This window comes from Dermacentor silvarum, chromosome 5, assembly GCF_013339745.2.
Source record: "Dermacentor silvarum isolate Dsil-2018 chromosome 5, BIME_Dsil_1.4, whole genome shotgun sequence".
NCBI classification, from domain to species: domain Eukaryota; kingdom Metazoa; phylum Arthropoda; class Arachnida; order Ixodida; family Ixodidae; genus Dermacentor; species Dermacentor silvarum.
Window position 1 is genome coordinate 137,463,891 of NC_051158.1, and position 13,822 is coordinate 137,477,712.

The following is a 13,822-nucleotide window of genomic DNA, read 5'->3' on the forward strand; positions in this document are numbered from 1 at the left end:
ATGGTGCAATATCACGGCTGCGAGTGCAGCTCAGCGTGCCGTCTACCTCTTAGCGGATGACATAATGACCGTTTTTCAGGTCGACTGATTAAAACAAGAAACATCACACGTTTACAGTGTCTTTCAGCGTATATTTGCCACTTTATTTCAAGTTTTAAATAGAAAAAAACTAAGTATTTTAAATCTTACTGGCGCGCAATAACAGTAGTCTGAGTAGCAGACGACGCGCGCGTGGCGGCAGACCTCCGACCGCAGCACCACTACTGCCATCATGACGCGGAGAAGCAATGAACTACGCCGGTAGGCACACCTACCAATCTGACCACCGTAGCCGTGCCTTGACCCAAACGGCGGCCATTGTAAATAGGCCGCGGGGCATTAAAGAAATACCGCAAACAGTGCGTCGTGCATGATGTACGCAAAAAAGGCAGTGTATGAAAGGACAAACTCGAAAATGTTGTTTTGTAAAATCACCAAAACAAAAGGATTACATTTTAGTTTTGACTCGATTGATAGGCTGAAGATTAAGAACAATTTTTACCGGGTTCTAATCATTGACCATTCATAAAAAATATTTTTTGCAGTTCCGAAAGCATCTGCATGTTTTCGAGCAGTTTTTTTACAGTGTACGGTAGTCTTAACGGAAGTGAGCGGAACTTGACGCCATAAACGCTGACGATTTTCCTTCCCCGCATCTCATACACCATTGAGGTGCAACACCTGCAACACCTGTGGCTGGGATACTCATCAACAGTAGTCCGATGTGTGTCCAATCGTAGTGGTCCGATGATGTGTAGCCCATCTCATTAGTCCAAAAAAGTTGTCCGATGTCCTAACTATGAGGCCACAATCACGCACATGTTTCCATCGTAGCAAAGCCAACTATCTCTTAGAGATGCTCGTAGCTTATGTAACATTCCGTAGCACGGATGAACGAGTGCACATGTTCGTGCAGTTTCCTTTACTCCAAGGACGAAGAATTGAAATTAAGCGCTTCACGAAAGCTTCGCTTCACAAAGATTCGAAGCTGTGTGTTGCATGTGCATTAGCTTTTTAAGCGTACAGTTACCGCACCGCTATATCGGACACTGTGACGGTGCATTGTAGCGATTGCGGCGTCTTTGTTTGGAGTATCGCTGTCGACGCTTTCTTAGTTGTTTTCCGCCAGCTGCCTCATGCTAGGTGCAACCTCCATGTTAAAATGCCTGATATTTCAAGCTGCCTCCGGTTATTGTCGGGTACGCCTCTTTTGTGCCGTCGACGGGGTATTCACAAGCATGACAACGAAGAATAGCATGCCAGCGTGTCAACAAGGCAAGAACAATTTCTATGCAGTGCACATAGTGTGAACCTTGTCATGTGTACTTTTGCTTATAATGGCCTACAAAATACATCAACAGATATTAGTAGTCTCATGTGCGTCTCAACACAATACCCAGCAGTAAATCACCAGTCTTGTTTTGCGATAGCTTAGATCAGTAACCAATGCTTCACCAATGCGCGTTTGCAGTGGCACCCAGATGTAGTCAGGTTACAATTGCGTATTTTCATTGTCTGCAAACGTATTCGGCGTATTGCGCCATCTGCGAAGCCAGAAGTATTTTAAATGAGTTTAGTTCGGCTCCTGATGCAATGCCGAATGTTCTTATTTTGCCATGAATGAAAACAATTATGCCTCTTTTTCGACACTCCCCATTTCCGTAGAGACGAATGTCATAATTTCTGCCTAAAGGGATACTTTACCTTCATTACCAATATATTCTAGCGATGGATAAAACTATAGCTTACTTTACTAAAGCGTAGCGGTCCCAAATAAAGGCCAAAAGCTGTGAGGATATTTAGCAGCCTTGCATTAAGAAGAGGAAGTAGCAACATATTCTTACAGAAGACCATTAACAAGTACACGGGTAAAACAAAGGCTATAACAAAGGCTGGTGCCTTTAAGCACAACGGATTCATTATTGACGTGTTCCACAAGAGCAAACCGGTATGATTGAATGCTATAATAAACAGGCGAATCCCTGCATTTTGACGCCATGCCCAGAAGTTTGTTCCACATCGCCCTTAAATGTTTGCAAAAACAGTATCATGTAATAGATTTTAGAACGCAGTGTTTACAATGCATTGCAGCTTGTTGACTGTGTTAAGCTTTAGGTAGAATGCTTCCAACAAATTTTCGCAGTTTTCGTAACGTGTCGGACTTTGAAACCCTTCCGACGCGGAAACCTTCTTTGGCAAATCATGGCCAGCTCGTTTGGATTCTTGCACACACACACACACACACACACACACACACACACACACACACACACACACACACATATATATATATATATATATATATATATATATTGTGAGCATTATATTACCCCTTCATCTTCTTCATCTGTATATACTCATCATCATGGCCTGCGTCAGTCTCTTCTGCGCGCGGCCTGCACAATAAACCGTCGAGGTTGAACATCGGTCTCGCAAGTGGTGGAAGCTGCTCTCGATCCCATGGTCCACTACGACTTCGAGTTTCACTGGAGCTTTGTTCAGGTCGCCGCTTGCCACGCCTTTCTGCCACCATGCCCCAAGAAGATCCACCAGGAGCCCGCAGCGTCACCGTCTCTGCCCCACCGGCCGTTCCTTCATGGACCGTCAGCACGCGGCAGCGCTATCCCACCGTGTTCGCTGGCCTTCCTAGTGAAGACGTTGACGACTGGCTGGACAATTATGACCGAGTGAGTGAGTCTAACCGGTGGGATGATTTTCACAAGCTTCGAAGAGTCGCATTCTACCTGACTGACGTTGCCAGGACGTTTCTTAACCATGAGAGCTCCTTCCCTGACTGGACGGCTTTCAGACATCAGCTTCGACAAATTTTCGGCGCCCCAAACGTCCGCTCTGAGGTAGCCAAGAAAAAGCTTGATGCACGCATGCAACTTCCCGGGGCAACATACAGCTCTTATATCGAGGACGTCCTCGCCTTTTGTCGCCGGGTTGATGCCGCCATGACTGAATCTGATGGTGGTCGTCATATCCACAAGGGCATTGCCCATGTCGCGTTCAACGCACTGGCCATCAAGAATCCCAATACCGTTAACGATGTTATCGCGACTTGCCAGCATCTGGACGCCCTGCAGGCCATCCGTTTACAACCTGTCACCTGTGACACGCCTCCTTCCTCGGATACGGACCTGCGTGTCCTGATTCGGACTCTCATACGCGAAGAGCTCCAAGTGTACGGCCTGCGCAGTCCTCCCGTTCTTCAGCCGCAACCTTCGGTTCCTGGCCTGCGCGACATCATCAAAGAGGAGCTGTCCTCCATGACCTGCATGTGGGCTGTGCCCCTCCTTCGCCGTCGCCCTCGTATGCTCAGGTTGCGGCTATGCAACCAGCGTTCGTTCAGACAACGCCTCCTGCTCCTGCTACTCCCAGCCATCTGGCGACTCTGGCTCCTCGTGCACCTGCCACAGCATTTTATCCTACCCGGCCTACGCCCCACCCCATTTGTTATTATTGCGGTATTCGCGGGCACATATCGCGCTTTTGTCGAAGACAACAAGAGGGCGAACGCCGTGGTTACGATGTTTATGAGAGAGACCCGTTGCTTCTTCCGAGTCCCTACCAACGCCGGCTTTCCCAACGCTCACTTACGCCACCTCCAAATCCCGAAGAGCCTCGCAACTACCGTCCAGGGCGCCGCCGCTCGCCTTCCCCTCTCCGACGCTCGACATCACCTCTGCTACCGGCCTCCCGCACTCCTGACTACCGATCGGAAAACTAGATGGTGCAGTTTTTGGAGGGAAAGCTGCATGGCCTGCACAGACTACAATTCCTCCAGTGTACCCGGCCAATACTTTATTAGTGTGTGTAGAAGGTGTACCAGTTCCCTGCATTGATTGATACGGGCGCAGCTATTTCTAGTATTCACGCTGACTTGTGCTCTCGTCTACGCAAGGTTACTACACCTTACAATGGAGCTATTCTACGTGGCGCCAATAATGTTGTGATTCGGCCATCGGCGCAATGTACCGTTCGAGTTTTGATTGACGGGATTCGCCACCATATCCAGTTAGCAGTGTTGACTTCCTGTGCTCACATGCTTATACTACGGTGGGACTTTCTCTCTTCAGCGTCTGCTTTCATTTCGTGCCGTCAACGCCTCGTTAACTTGACCGAGACCGACAATTCCGACGACGTGCCCGAACCGCGCCTTCGCTTACGAACTGCTGACGATTGTATGGTGCCTCCTGGCCGCGAACAACTTCTTGTAGTTAACTCTCACATCGCTGATGGTGACGTTTTAGTTGTACCATCAGCTCGTTGCCTATCCAAAGGGATTGCTCTGGCACCTAGCCTTGTTCGCTTCACCAACGGCACAGCCACTTTGGCTGTACTCAACACAACCACTGAGCCAGTACTTCTTCCTAAAGGCGCTGTTGTAATTTGCGTCTTGGACACTCAGACTGTCTCTGTGCTTACCTCGACTACTGCTGTTTCACAAGCACCTACAGCTATAGATACTGTCCCTGCTTCTGTTCTCGGTAGTGCAATCAGCACTGATCTAACGCCACAGCAGACGGAAGAGTTACTGGCGTTGTTATCCAAGCATAAAGACTCCTTCGACGTGCACTCTCCTCTTCTGGGACAGACTTCTGCAACGGCTCATCGCATACACACAGATGGAACTTCCATCGTGCGCCGGCGGCCATATCGCGTTTCTTCTGCCGAACGCCAGATCATCGATACCCACGTTGCCGACATGCTGAAACTAAGCATCATCCGCCCTTCCTCAAGCCCTTGGTCGTCACCTGTCGTTTTGGTGCGTAAGAAAGACGGCTCAGTGCGATTTTGCGTAGACTACCGTGCCTTGAACAAAATAACCCGCAAAGATGTATATCCACTGCCCCGAATCGATGATGCGTTAGATTCATTACAAGGAGCGGAGTATTTCACCAGCCTTGATCTACGCTCCGGATACTGGCAGATCCCCATGCACGAAGCAGACAAGGAAAAAGCTGCCTTTGCCACACCCGATGGACTTTACGAATTTAACGTAATGCCTGTCGGTGTGTGTAATGCTCCCGCCACATTTGAGCGGATGATTGACACTGTACTACGGGGCCTAAAGTGGAAGACTTGCTTATGGTACCTTGACGACATCGTCATTTTTTCGTCCACCTTCCATCAGCACCTCGACGAAGTCTTGACATACCTCTCTGCTGCTGGCCTTCAGCTGAATACAAAAAAGTGCCACTTCGCCAGCAAAACCATTAAAGTACTCGGACACCTTGTCAGCCAGGAGGGCATTCGACCTGACCCCGATAAGATTACCGCTGTCCTGCGCTTCCCCAGGCCTCAACGCGCCAAAGACTTGCGCAGCTTCCTTGGCCTAGCTTCGTATTTCCGGCGCTTCATACGTAACTTTGCCACCATTGGGGCGCCGCCCCATCAACTACTTCTTTCTGGAGCTCCCTACGTATGGTCGGACGAATGCCAAACTGCTTTTGACGCCCTCAAGCGTGCCCTCACGTCCGAACCTGTGCTTTGTGATTTCGTCAACACCGCACCCACTGTTCTACATACTGACGCCAGCGACCATGGGATCGGCGCTGTTCTTCTGCAACGTCAGCAAACTTCCGAAGAACGTGTGGTCGTATACGCAAGTCGCATGCTAACACCTCCAGAGAAAAATTATACGATTACCGAGCAAGAGTGTCTTACTGTTGTTTGATCCGTCCAAAAATTCCGGCCTTATCTGCACGGCCTCCACTTTACGGTCGTTACTGATCACCACGCCTTGTGCTGGTTGGCGACGCTAAAAATTTAACGGGACGTCTCGGCCGTTGGATACTTCGTTTACAAGAATACGACTTCGACGTCACCTACAAGTCTGGAAAGAAACACCAGGATGCCGATGCTCTCTCTCGTTGTCCCCTACCACCGTCTTCAAACACTGCCTGCTTACCACCTTCCATGAGCAACCCGCCGGACCCTCCTGCATTTCCTTCACTCGCAGCTCTCGACCGGCTCCCACCTAGCCATTCTCATACGTTTGCAACTTGCCAACGTAGTGACTCCTACTGCCACTCCGTTATGGAACGAAGTCGGGGATCCTCTCGCACACCTAACGCTCGACTCCGTCGGCAGTTGAAGAACTTCAAGATCGAAAATTTGGTGCTATACCAGTACGTGTTTCATCCCGAAGGACACCGTTAGGTTCCTGTAGTTCCGCGATCACTTCAGACCCAGATACTCGAGACCTTTCATGACGAACCCACGGCCGGTCACTTTGGTTTCCATAAAACCTATGAGCGAATTCGCAGCCGCTTCTCTTGGCCTGGACTTGCAACAAGCGTAGCAAAATACGTGGCTTCCTGTTCGATCTGCCAACATCGCAAACGACTGACCTCACCTCTGGCTGGACTGCTACAAACTGTCCCGTGTCCTGACGCTCCTTTCGCAGTCGTTGGTATCGACTTGTGGGGACCACTGCCCTTATCGGCTGGCGGTAAACGATGGATTGTCACAGCTGTAGACCACTTGACACGGTACGCTGAAACAGCCGCACTACATTCCGGTTCCGCAGCGGAGGTTGCATTCTTTCTCTTGGAAGCCATATTTTTACGACACGGAGCCCCACGTATCCTTTTGAGTGACCGCGGCAGGACCTTTCTGTCTAAACTTCTTGACGATGTTCTCCGTGCGTCCAATACCATCCATAAAACGACTTCCAGCTACCACCTTCAAACTAATGGCCTCACAGAGCGCTTTAATCGTACGCTGTCCGACATGATTTCAATGTACATCAACCCTGACTACAGCAATTGGGATGTTATTCTCCCATTCGTCACCTTCGCTTACAACACGACCGTCCAACGCACAACGGGGTACTCACCCTTTTTCCTGGTGTGTGGTCGTCAACCGATCACTGTCCTCGACGTCTCTTTCTTTGGCGTCCCCGTGCCCTCGTCCACATCAGTGTGTGAGCAATTTGTTTCGTGCATTGCCCAGTGTCGCCAACACGCCCGCCTCAACACCGACGCCAGTCAACAAGACCGCAAAACTCGCTATGATGCATCCCACCGTCTCGTTTCCTTCCAGCCTGGAGACCACTAAGTGTTGCTGTGGACTCCGGTTCGCGTTCCTGGCTTATGCGAGAAATTTCAGTCCCGTTTTGTCGGGCCCTACACTGTTCAGGAACAGACTTCACCAGTTAATTATTTTGTCACGCCCATTGTTACGCCTTTGGACGGCCGCTGCCGTACCACAGAGATTGTGCATGTTTCACGTTTAAAGTCTTTCATACGGCGTTCGCCGCCATAGCCAGCGGCCAGGTTGGCCGCTTCCATGCGCGGGGGTAATTGTGTGAGCATTATATTACCCCTTCATCTTCTTCATCTGTATATACTCATCATCATGGCCAGCGTCATTCTCTGCTTCGCGCGGCCTGCATAATAAACCGTCGAGGTTGAACAGCTGTCTCGCAATATATATATATATATATATATATATATATGACAAGCAGTTTTTCGCGTCTTAGTCTTGCACTATGGGTCGCATTCAATGTTCCAGTTACTCTTGCAGCTTGCATTCATAAATCCTTCACGTAATATATTCGTTTATTCAAATTTTACTCGATGCCCGTGTTTGGGGGATTCGCCGTGATGATCAATTCACGGTTCTTTTCCTTGCAGTCTGGTTTTACAGCGTGTACTCCTACTCACTGTCACGCAAGGCATTATACAATACTTTCTGATTCATTCTTTTAAGCCCATTTTTTACCACTTATTGTGCATGTACTCAAACGAGTTCACAAATTTTGTATTTTTTCTGACTCGGAAAGCTTTATTGCATAAATCTAATTCTGTTACGTCACCGGTGAGGACGTGGTTACAAAGAAAATGTATGTTCGTTTCTTCTTTTACCAGTCATCTATCTGCTGTAGCAGAGACACTTGAACACTGTTTTACTTGTTTCAATAGCTCTAAAGACGACATTTTGTTTTGGGCATCATTCTGAAGACATTCCCTTCAATCCCCACACTTTGCGCTACCTGTTGCCAACATTTAGTCATGATTTACCACATAATGTTTTTTTTCTTCTTTATGGTCACCTTGTCGAAAACGCATATACAGAAGTGTAACAAAGAACTGAACATTTCTTCACATTCTATTTTGCATAAATGTCTATTCACATGAAATATTTTTATAATGAATGTGCCTTAAGACCGGACTGGTATACCCACTTTCGTTAGGTGCTTATCTTTGCCATTTGTTTAGGAGGAATTATACTAATAAATATCTTCTTGGAAATGTGAAGAGCGTAATTATGTTGGCCTTTTAATGTGTGCTTTTGTGCCTGATACAGTGAATGTACTGAATTATCATGTATGATGATTGCATAATAGGTTCATAGAGTCTAACTGTATGAGTGGAATATTATGTTTAACAGGTGATGCTAGTTGTTAATAACACTTTGCTCACTGTTACACAAACCATATACAAGGTTTAAGAAAGCGCAGTAGTTGAGTAGTTGCCTTGCCCAACACCTAAATGCATGCTCCTGCAGTGACATTGGTTCAAATGCGGGGGCTGGCGTCGCGGAAAATGTTTTTTACGCCCTTTGGCGATGGTGTAGTTGTGGATGACGTGGCGGCCTGAAGGGGACGGAAACACGCTGAGTGGGAAAAATGTCCTCGGCAGCGTAAGGAAATCGCCACACGGGCAGACAGATGAAATGGGAAGGCATTGGAGCACTTGACAGCTGTCGTAGTAAAAATATTTACATGCGGTTGTCATTTCTAACTTACTTCCCAGTTGTGCATGTTACTGCTGTCTGCTAAGTAACCCCTGAAACGCCGTTCACGATCGCGAAACAGATATCAAAATAATAGGTCTGACCTATAAATGTCACAAGGCGTGCTCTTCAAGCTTACTCTAAAAATGTTTTACGGCTGAAAAAATAGTGCCGATGCAATCGCGCCGCAGTTAATTCGAAGTCAGATATAGACAACCTCAATCCTGCAACACTAGTGGGAGAAAATTTGCTGCGGTGGAGAAGCCGCGTTTACGAAGCTCTCATTACGCCGTCTGAAGGTGCAGGCACTGTGGTCTGTGGCGGCGCTATCCCCCATACGTTGTGTGTTCAACAAAGCATAGTTTCACTGCATTGTTTGATTACTAATTTAATTATGTAGTGTCGACAGCAATCGTAAAATCGATTCTGCCAAAATTTGCGTTGAGTGGGAGTGTGTGTGCGCGCGCGCGCGCCTAGTCATAGTTCCACTTGGCTTCATCATTATGCTGCCAGACTCACTGCGCGTTTCTGCAGACACTTTAACTGGGATAACCCAATTTTCGCTAGATTTGATATCGGTTCAGTTCATAGTTCTCCTGGGGCCGGGGGAAATTATGCTTTGTTCGTAAAACACGTTCTTAAGCGTCCGGATCACTTGCACGAGCAATTTACTGCAAATGTCATAATTATTTCCCTAACTCTGAAGTTCACATGTATATTGGCCAAAAGGCACCCTTTACTTTCGCCAAACATAAACAAAGTTCATTGAGGACATCCATGAAACCAACTAAGAACGTCTTATGGTGCATAAAAATAAGGGAAAAAAACGAAGGCTTATTTGCAGCGCTTCTAACTGGAACCGCAACACAAACATTTTGTCGCACATTGCACTTACCATGACCCCATTCCATTTTCCACGACATATAAACCTGTTGTAACCTACCTACAGCTATGTCAGGATACTGGGAAGCTTAGCTGATAGTGGCCATATAACACGCTCCAACACTTGAATAAGATTTTTTTTAGCAAAGCTGTATTTGATCCAACCGCATTTAACTTCACACAGAGTGTTTCCATAGCGTACCGCCAATGTTCGCTTAATTTGGTCTTGGTGACATTTATAGTTCTACCACGGCAGGGCTCCATTCCGCCCTGCTGGTTATACACGCTCATAACGCTGTACAGCGCTTCCGCACATAATTTATTGCGAAAACCCTAATTACCCTCTATTTTAAACTGTATACCTACGCATCACTCATTACCTGGTCTTTACAGTCATCAAACATAAAGAGGCTGCATCCTTTAGTTCTGTGGGGAGGCCATACGAATCTCATATCACGCATGAAAACGTAACAAAGGAGGGTTCAATAATTATTCGTAACACATCTTAATCAGCCCGAAACATTTAAACTTCGTGACTCATTGCACCTAAAGTGCTGCCTATTCCTTCTAAGTATAAAATTTACGTAACGCAAAGTTAAACGCCCGTGTGCTTGCAGGTTGAAGAACCCCAGATGGTAAAAATTAATCCGGAGCCCTCCACCAAGGCGTGCCTCATAATCAAAACTGGTTTTGGCACGTAAAACCCCAGAAAGAAGAAGTAACGCAATGTTATCTAGGGGCATAGGGAAACCTAGCTAATAACCGCAGCGTATGATACCTCCAAACACCTGCTTACGATTTTTTAAAGCTGTATTTGATCAACCCGCATTTACCATCGCATAATCACTTGGCGTATTGGCCCCTTTATTTTCACAAAATTTGACCCAGTTGTAGTTGTAATTACGCAAGCATAGGAATCTACGTTTTACACCACGCTTAAAACAAACGAATAACACTATGGACCACTTGCATACTTAGTCTGCTGGCCATTTAACCCACCAATTTGGAACAATGCCTACACGTTAGCCAGACCATGACCATTATTTTCCCCAGATATAAACAAGATATCTTGTTTACTTCACCAAGGACCTCAGAGAAACAAACTACGAATTTCGTATGGTGCACGAAAGCATTGACAAACGATGGTTTAGTAATTATCTACAACACGTGCATTCACAGCAGGAAAATGAAAGTTTGAAACGCAGTGCGCCTAAATTTGCCCTTTTTCACAGAATTCCAAGTGCGTATCTCGTGCTGTTGTTTTGGGAGTCTAGAAAACACTTTGATTAGCGGCAGTCTTGCACCCTGGAATGATTGAATTTGTAACTTTCTATAAAGGCTTTAATGAACCTACCAAAAATGAGCATTTATCGATTGTCACTCAGAACGCTGTCGTGTATTTCGAAGAAATATTAATACAGTGTCTCGCATAGTTTACTGAGGATAGCGGGAAAAACAGCTAAATGCCAGGTTATAAGTACAAAAAATTGAAATAAAGCAAGCATTAAGTAGTCATTTTCAGAGCACAAAAGCAGACCACACAGTTCAAATTTTCCGTACAGGTCAGCAAAAAGTGGCTACCATAGCTTCAAAATATGAAATATCTGCTGTTTTTGCTCCTGCTAGGCAACAAGTGCTAGTGCTCATTTAGAAATGAGTTCTTATTTATAAATAAGTGCTTATTTAGAAAGAGCCTGAAAATGTTAATCGACGAAGTCATAAGTGACACACTTGTTATTGAAATCGGTCTGCATGCTCCACCAAGGAAATTTTCATGAACGTATCTACAATAAGTCGTGATTACACAATGAAATTCAACAGTTAGACCTGTAAGAGGTTTGATTAGACTTTTGACGGTGATGAAAAACTGAGACTGCAACGCTATGCAGACGGACTATCTGTGGACAGAGACTGAATAGTTCCATCATGTCATGATGTTTGTTTTAAGTTCCACCATGTCATGATTCAACGATTTCTTGCCGTAAGGCACGCGAATAGTTGGGTGCGGCTGATTATATTTCCTTTATCCGGGCCACTCCCCTCCCCCACATGTTAAATATAGCAAGCTGATTGTGTTTTAAATTACGGTTAGGTAGTCACGTACGCCTTCCGCTACAGTGCATCACTAGGAGACACAAAACACAATCCTCGCGGCCCTAGCAGGGGATACGTAGTGAATAAAAGCATTACCTGCGTCTCCACTGTCTTAAGAAACAAACTTTAGCTTCAATTACATTTTTGATGGACTTTCCAACGTGCTGCCGAAAGTTCCCGCTTATGAAAGTTTGGGGGGGTCAAATTGCATACTTTGCCCCCCCTCCCCCGCTCCTCCGGTGTATAGCCTAATATATGAAGGAAAAATAACGTCAAAAAACGCTGGCTCCCCCGTAATCGAGAGTAGAGGTAATGCATGAAATGGCTACCGGCAAAGCAGACTGGTGCCGCGACGCCAGCCTGAAAGCTTACTGAAGGTTTACCATCCGCGGCGCGCCGGACGATGCTGGCCTGGTCACGCAGCGTGGCGCCATCTCTCGAATAAGGCGGCGAAACACCCGCGCCGCGGAACTCACGGACAGCTAGCGTGGAAACGAACACAGGCAACCCTGTCTCAGCGCCAAAATATGAAAATCAAGTGTATGGTGCACTGCATCGGCCTTTTCGACGTCGGCATTGGAATTGACAAATTTAACTTCAGCGTACTAAAGGGAGAGAGAATAAACTTTTATTTGGAAAACAAGTCGGAAATTCTTCCGCAATGAGTGAGGCCCTCAGTCTAGGGCTTCAATTGCCATGCGCTACTTGCGTGCCCACTGGATCAGCCGTTGCTGTTTCAGCCGGCTTGAAATGAGCAGCGCAGACTGCCAAGAGGAATGGGTAGGGTTGGGTATAGGAGGAACACCCGAAGGGATAGGGCATTCCCATGTAGAGTGGTACACTGTGGGATTGGTCCCACAGTAGGTACAGTAGAAAGCGTGTAGGGTGGGATGAAATAGATGTAGCACGTGGAGACAAGTAAATCAATTGGTCTGCAGTTGCCGCCAGGCAGCGGCATCTGCCCTATTAAAGGATAAGGATAGTTATAGCGGCCCTGTCGGTAGTACTGGAGCTTCGTGGTGTATTGTAGGGGCTCTGCCGGTGCGTCGTCTGCGTTGGACAGCTCTTCCGTTGGTGCCCGGCCAGCCAGACCTCTGGCGACCGCATTAGCGCGTTCATTACCAAGGAAAGAGGCGTGTCCAGGAGGCCAGATGATACGCACCCTGCGTAACGCGGGAGGGGAGGGGAGGGGGGGGGGGACAGAGGAGGGGATTCGATGTGTATGTGCAGTCACAAGTCCTTGCGCGAAGGCCTGGCAGGCAGCCTGGGAGTCCGTCACTATGGTGATGGGGGAGTCATGTGTTGGAAGGATCGAGGCGGGGGCAATGGCGAGGGCAATTGCTCCCTCCTCTGCCGAGCCGCTGTCCGTTGTGAGAGCTGTAGTACGCACCCTAAGCGCGTCTGTGTTGTCAATTACAGCTAAACCCATGGCCCGCCTCCCTAGGTAGCGGGTCCTGTCTGTGTAAAGAACCGGTGTCTCTGTGGTGCCATCTCCAAAAATGTGTGCCAGGGCCTGAGTTCGGGAGCGTCTCCGGCCGGCGTGTCGCTCGGGACGCGCGTTGCGGGGATTCGGAGAGACTTGACTGCTAGCACGTAGAGCAAGTGCAAGGTGATCTTGTGGGACCTGTGTGGGTGTTCTCAGGGACAGGGTATCCAAGACGAGAGAGTATAGCGCAGCCCTGAAGGGTGCGCCTGAGACGTTGGAGCTGACCGTTGCGATGAGCATCGAGAAGCTCGCCTACGGTGTTATGGATACCAAGCTGAAGAAGGTGTTGTGTGGAAGCATGTGGAGGCAACCCAAGAGCCGCCTTCACTGCCTTCCGTAGAACGACGTCCATCTTCAGAGTCTGAACGACGGTGAGATTCTGACAGGGGAGGTGTAAGGTGAGCCGGCTGATTATCAGAGCCTGTACTATGTGGTGGACATCTTTCTCGCGAAGGCCTCTTCTACGATTAGTAACGTTGTGTATCATATGTGTAACTTGTGTTATCTGCTGACCCAGAAGGTGTGTAGTGTGCGAGGCTTTGCCATTAGGTTGAATGTGGAGGCCTAAGATAC